We start from the raw sequence: 7673 nt of genomic DNA on the forward strand, positions 1-7673 counted from the left end.
AAATACATAAGTGGCATGACTCACTGTCCTTCTCAAGTGTAAAGGCTTTCCTTAACTCTCCAAGAGAAGTCTAGCTTTTACTCCAGATTACACATATAGAAAGTGGAGCATGCTTTACTTAACTTGAAAACAAAAATCATAAATTAAAAAAATGAATCGATGAGCCATGCCTGTAAATTCTTAGCAAATAAATGGATGGGAAATTATCAATGTTGGTCAAGGATTTTACGTAGGGAGAGTCCAGGTATACGCCTTTCACTTTTCTGTCCAGGAACTGTTGGGACTACTCCAAATGAGTAGGAAGTTACTACCTGACAGCAAGTCACATTAGAGGAGAGAGTTCCTTTATTGTTTTGACATTTATACCTTAGTGCAGTATTCCAGGGCAGCCCTTGCACGCTGAGCAGCTGTTGTCTGGGTAGGGAGACCGTTAATGGCAATCAGAGGCACAAGGAGTCCTGCAGACCGCGCCTAAGTTTTTTTTAACACTGATTAAATATTTAAGAACAGCAAGGTTCTGTATTTAAAGACACTGTAAACATGCGAAACTAAATCAAAAGGTCTTTAAAATGTCAGACATCGCTAAGACTTTAGTCTAATTATTCACCATAAGGATGATAGAAATAAGCTGATCTTCTCAACTGAAATCAATTCTTTTTCTTTCAGAGCTTTATTTCCAGAGGATATAGTGTATGACATGTGATGCCCCCCAAAATCAGATGCTATAAGACACACTATAAACTGCTCTTTGAAGGCTGCTGCTAGGATCTACCCTCTCAAGAGGTCAAATGGGTATTTGGTGTTAGCAGAGAAACCTGTAGACCTTTTACTCTTACTAGAAGAAATGAAGGACAAGTAGGCTTGTCTGAAGAAAATCATTCCTTTATGGACTTTCCTATTTTGTAGAGCCTACTCAGCTCTGCTGGCCCACATCTTGGAACCCAGGCTCTAGAGAGACCTAACTTTAATTAATCCACAACATCAATCATAATTTATTCAGCATTTCCATATTGTCTTGATTTGTCATATTTAAAAAATGAGTATGCATGTTTTAATATTTTATTTCAAATGATCTGTAGAAAAGCACATACTTTTGAAACATGGCTCTTTTTAAAAAAAGTATTTAATTAAAATTATCACCAGGGCATTGTCAGGACATTGGAGGTAGAGAAACTTGAGAGAGTCTTTGTTTTATTCCCCAATATAAGGAACTTATTTCTTTTATTTACCTTTTATTGGCACATTGTAATTATACATAAAAATGAGATTCATTATGTAATATCCATACATGCACATAATATAATTTGATCAATCTCACTTCTCAGTATCTCCCCTTTCCACCCCTCCCAATCCCCTTATTAGATTGCTTTACTCTAATCACCTCTCTTACATAATTATTATTGCTATTATTTTAATTAGTGATTATAATTATGTATACAAGTAGGATTCATCGCAGTATATTGGTTCATAGATATCACATAATTTTGTAGGTTTCATTCCCTAATAATTCTCATGTCTTCTCCTCCTCTCTCCCTCTGTCTACTTCCTCTACTCTATTGGTCAAAGAGACTTATTTCTAAGGTCGCTACAAAATAGAATTCAAGGTTACTTTGAGTCTAACCTCAGCCAGGAGAAGAACAATTGAGTTTAAATATCAGAATAGCTAAAGATACTCATTTGTTAAAAAAAATTCAGATTTACTTGAAATCAAATCCTTACTAAAATCTTGACATTTGTATAAAATAAATGGCCAGCACATTTTATCTGTGGTTCACAAAATGCAGGGTTTGGGTATATGACAGCCAAAAGTAGATAAGAAGTTCTTTCCTCAGGGAGGCTTGAAAAGGAAGGAGACTGGGTAAAGGCAGGGAGGAGGGAAGGAGAGGGAAGCTAAGCAATTGACCAAATTATAGTTATATGGTGTGCATATGTGAATATGTAACAACAAATCTCACTCTTATGTAAAATTATAATGAACCAATAAGAATTGTAGAAAAAGAAGTTATTTACTCATTTAGTTTCCCTTTTGCTAATTTTTTTTTTGGCAGTCCTACTATTTCCTCTGGTAAAGCTTATGCGTACACCTCTCTAACTTTAACACACTGTAGAGCATGCTGTGTTTTAAAGCATTGGTTCTTTTTTCTTTCTCTCTTTGTATTGTAGTTCGCTTCAATTATAGGAAATAGAGGGAAAATAAAGGTTCTAATCCTATCTACTCAATTCATTCCTTTTTCTCAATTGAAAAATAATTTAGTAACAATAAAGAAGAAGGAGGAGGAGGAGGAGGAGGAGGAGGAGGAGAGAAAGAAAGAAAGAAACAACTTGGAATTTGAGATTATAAACATATTGTCCTATAAAATAATGTCCTATGAACAAAAATTAATATCTTAATTTTATCACATTTCTATTGACAGTATGTTGTCACTTCATCTGTACAGATTGAGTTAGCACACTTCACCAATGAGGATTCATGCTGTTAGCCCTTTGGTGTGTGTGGGGGGAGGGTTGCATAGATGTATGCAACTCTTAGTGACATGGATGATGACCATTAGTGACATGGATGATTCCTATTTAAATCTGAATATATGCATATCTTAATAATTAGCTACTTGAAAGAAATAAGCACAAAATATCATAATTTAATATTTGTCAAACAAATATACAAATAGTTGTTAACTTACCAACCCTCAATAACTAACTGATTTAACTGAAAATAAGTGTGAACTAACAAATGCTTGCAAAGGAAAAAAGGCGACAATTGAAACCCCAAATTAACTCATGAGATTGATGAGGTCCTTAGAACAAATCATTTTGGTTTTACATTCATAGTAAAAGCTCCCCAGTATTGCCAAGCATTGCATTAGACTGAGTACATATATGATATATTGTATATAATAATGTGCTTAGCTTATAAATATTAAATATTAATAATCCATGGTAGCTCATTTTCTATTTGGCTGGTAAAAACTCTGCAGTCCTCCTTAAAAGTGAATGTATATGAAAAAGTACATTATTGATTACAAATGAAGAAAGATCATGTACTTTTGGGTCAGCTGGAACACCTGTGGGCTTGACTATTCCTCAGGAAACCCAAGAGTCACATCCAAAGGGCAACTGCAGCTTCTTGATCCCTTAATGAAGGGAACAATAGACATTCCTGACAGAGCACAGGAATGTCATCTTCAAGTCATCCTTCAAGTATTGGAAAATTGCTGAGAGGTTCCATTTTCTTCCTGAACTTTGAACCAGAAGGCCTCTAAGGCTCCTCTTGACCTTGAGAGTCACTGCTTTACCTGGTGATATTATTACAGATGTTTTTTGCTCAGTTTTTCCTGTACATTTTGTGTCAATAGTTGTACTCTTGATGTTCCAGAAACAATACCACTAACATGACTTATTAGCTTCTGGACTATGTCCCTGAACTGTTAATCTGTTGCTATTTTGGGTGATTTGTTTTTATATTAATTGTAAACTTGGAATGGATTTCAATGGATAAAAATATAAGCAAATATTATTGATACCTTTCTGAGTGACTACCTATTCTTAGTCAATTCTCTGCAAGAGTCTTCAAGGAAAGACTTAATGAAGGTACTTAAATTTTAGTTTTCTAAGGCTACCAAATTCAAAGAGGTTGACGCTCTGCTGTGGTATTGACATCAAGTTATCCAGACAACCTTTAAGATCAGCTCATGGGCTTGAACAACTACCAACATGTCTTCTTCCATATTGAAAACATTTAATAAAAAAACTTTTATTGTTTCTCTAGAGAAAAGTTTGTTTGGGTTCAAAGATTCAGCACAATACAACTTCATTTACCTTAACATAGATGGTGAAAAATAGCCTCCTTCATAAGGAGCTCTGTAACTTCCTGAGAGAGAGTGATCTGACATGGGGGTGGGGATAGGGGTGGGGGGATGTAGTTGTAACATGGTGGCCCTGAATCACAGAGAGGCTACAGAGTTCCTATAAGCTTTGAATTCATCTGTTCTGTGATGCAGTGTCTAAATTATATAATATCCAAAATCTGTGCAGCTGTATACACTTTGTTCTTGAGTCTGTGGAATTCCATGAGTGAAGTGGTCAGAACAAACTCAGAACGAACTCCATTAAGTGAAAGATTTGGGCAGTTTTGGAAATATTCAAACAAAACGTGTTTAATTTATAAGAACCCCTGTGAGGAGAGTATTAAGAATGTGTGTTCTGAAATAAAAATTTTCCACGTTATTTCAGAGGTTCTGTTCCTCACTGAATGTTGCTTGTTGCTTTTATAAATAATATTTCCTCCAGCTGGCACACTTCAACAGGATCCATTCAAATGGATTTCATGGGACATTGAGCAATTCCGGTACCTTTCTCAATCAAAACTAAAGGTTATATTATTCCCTCTATCATTTCTCTTTTCTTTCTAGTGGCTAGGAAGGAGGTTGTTGATATTATGTTAATGTTTCAAGGGAAAGCACAGCTGCTAATTTTTTTCTGAAGTGAATCACATCTTTGAACTTTGGTCATGTCCTTGAAGATAGGTTCTTGTAGGTTAACAACCATTTCCCAAAGGGCAAGGGGTGGGAATGAAAGTCTTTTTTTGGTCTTCCCTTAGTTTATTCTCATTTTTTCCCCTGAGTGTGCTTCCTGCTTAGGAATCTTGCTGCCAATAGCAACCTGGTAGACCTGTCATGCTGGGTGGCATGAGGACTGAGTATTATTTCTATCAGCAGAGAAAAAATTGGTCCGTTAGCCAAAAAAGAAACTGATAATGACTCTTTTGTGTGCAGGCACAGTTAGAACAGAACACCTTTCACCAATTTTAATAAAACCTCTGAAACATGATTGTAGAGAGGCACTGGGGAAAGTAGTGTGACCTCTCTGGAACACATGGAGACTTTCAAGGTGACCCTAGAGGTCAAAGACGGAATGGAGGTTTGGGGATTGCTCTTTCCAATTAGAACAGTTCTACAAGTTCTGATGGCTTCTTGAAGTCAGGCAGAGACCCCAACAAGGCTTGAGAGTAGATGGTTATTGATTAGCACTGGAATATGTTGGTCTAGTACAATTTATCAGCATTTAGTGGATATGGTGGAGAATGGGTAGTTCACTAGTAAAATAAACTTCAGTGTGGGGAATTGAATTAGTAAAATCAGTGAAGAGAGGAGAAGTATATGCAAGGACGAAACAAAATGTGATGACCAAAAATGTGACATAATGGAGAATTCTGGACTATCCCAAGGGCAAATGGATCAACCTGACACTCAGCAGTCTAAAGTGGAGGGACACTTTCTGACCAAAGACAGATGGCAAAGGAAAGAGTCATGACTGCAAACAGCCCCAGGCTCTGTCAATATCAGCTGTGCCCACAGACTTGAAAAGATGGGCTCTACCCATACAGGGTGTGGAAAAGACACCTGTACAATGGGATTACTGTCACTACATTGCTGTCAGTAAGTGCTCAGACAAGCAAAATCAATAAGACATTGTGGGAGATACCTTTAGGAGAGAGCCAGGTTGGCCTGGATTGCCCTCTTGCAATGGTGACCTGATAGGCAGGGTTTTTACAGAGTGCTAGGATACTTACTGGGCTTGGGACATTTCTTGAGGAGCCTTCAGGGGGCACTATTTTCTTCTCTCTTTGAACATCTTGAACCAAGGTGTGGCACCATGGGAAGGGATCCACCAGGCAGTGCAGATACAGCCTAACCCTGAAACTAGGCGTGACATGATGTGCCTCAGGGGTGGCCACTGCTCCTGATCATGCAGCAATACAACCTCATGCTTGAGCACCTTTATTATATCTGCTCTGCTTTAGAACTCCATATGCAGAGATTCGTACTCTGAAACCAATCACGTGACCTCTGTCCTTCTTGAAGCCTAGGATGGAATGTCCTTCTGAGAAGGTTCCTGATCATTTCTGCCGATAGCCTTCCACCCTCCCCTAACATCCCTAGTCCCTCTCATACTCTGTTTTTATTTTAAGCCCTTTTCACCATCTGATATTTTATTGACTTTCCTATTCAACCAGAATGTAAGTTCCACAAGGGCAGAGATTTTTGTCTATTTTATTTACTGTTATCCTACCATACATTTGCATCCCATAAATGTCAGGAAGATACAATCAATATTTAAGAAATAAATGAATGAGCAAAGTTTCACTTTCTAGTCTTTCTCACCTTCCTGAGACCCACAACAGTTTGGACTCTAATGGGAATGACACACTAGTTTTAGTGTGCTCAAGAGGATGCAAAAGCCCCTTTGCTCTGAGAAGAGGGGAAATTTCTATTTCTAAGGTAGGGATCTTCCATGTCTAGAATGTTGTCCCTGAAGTCACAATTTCCTGATGCTCAGGAGAAAATAATCAGGACAATTTATTTAAAAATGGCCCAGGAAAATCTCAGAGTTCAATAGCTATTCACTTGTCTCTAGATTCTAATTTCTTTCAATCTTTCCTTCACTGTTCCTTGCTTTAACTTTTGGAAACCAAGGTAGCCATTTGAGTTTGTGAGATATTTGTCATTCACATCATAATTAAATTGAATGAAACAATTCTAATTGACTGAGTTTTGTGTTAGCTCTTCTGGCCCATAATCCCTGGGCACCATATTGAATCTCAGGGTTTTTGTGGTGGCTATGGTCAAGCTGCCATGGTTTCTCAATCTCAGATTGGGATCCATATCAAAGATCATTAGGGTACTCAGAAGGAACTCACAGCATCCTTAGAAAGATGAGTTCTCCAATCGCTTGCAAATTTGGATCAAGGCAGTGGGCCGAGATGACTTTTTTTATTTCCTGAAAAAGAGGCAGTCCCTTAGGTGTGTTCTCCAACAAACCCAGGATACCTGATAGAGGTCATAGTATCTTCTACTGTTGGCAACATAGACTTAGTCCCTGAAGTGGTAACCTGGTGCTAGTTCATACAGAATTATAAGGCCACTTGTTAAAATGTCAGGAAAATTGGAAGCCAAATGATCTACACCGGTGTATGGTGGGAGAGGGTACTTGTCAGGGACTAGAAGGAAATTCTCCTTCAAAGATTAGCCTGACAGCCCCCTGGGAGACATCCTGCCTGGGAGGCATCCTGCAGCTACCTATCTCCCTGAGACATCCTGCGGCCACCTATCTTCCTGAAACCTATCTTCCTGAAACATCCTGCGGTTATCTCACCTTGTGCAGACATCCAGCAACTGCCGATAAGAGAGCTTCCCCATCCCCAGCATATAAATACCCCTGTGTGAACAATAAAAGTTTGCAGCTTGATCAGAACTCTTGTCTTGCTGTCACCTTTCGTGTCTCTTGTCCCTTCATTCCTCCCCATCTAGGTTCGCTGCCCACGTTGATGTGTCCTGCCGGATGGGACATTTGGCGCCCAGTGTGGGGCTCGAGCCTTTGACTGAGAAGGAACGCCGTCCTCCGGGAAGACTTGGCCAAGCGGGAGCGCGAGATCGCCTCGGCAGACACGACGGAGAGACAGATCCAGGAGGAGAGTGAGGACGACGCAAGGTGAGTGACCCACCATGGGACAAGCAGTTTCGTCACATGAGTTGTTTTTGTCAGGCCTCAAGGAGGCCCTCAAGACACGGGGGGCGCGTGTTAAGAAAAAGGACTTAAGATTATTCTTTTCATACATAGGAGAATTGTGTCCGTGGTTTCCCCTTGAAGGGACCATTGATGGTAAAAGATGGCTT

Source organism: Marmota marmota, unplaced genomic scaffold, assembly GCF_001458135.2.
Source record: "Marmota marmota marmota unplaced genomic scaffold, marMar, whole genome shotgun sequence".
NCBI lineage: Eukaryota > Metazoa > Chordata > Mammalia > Rodentia > Sciuridae > Marmota > Marmota marmota.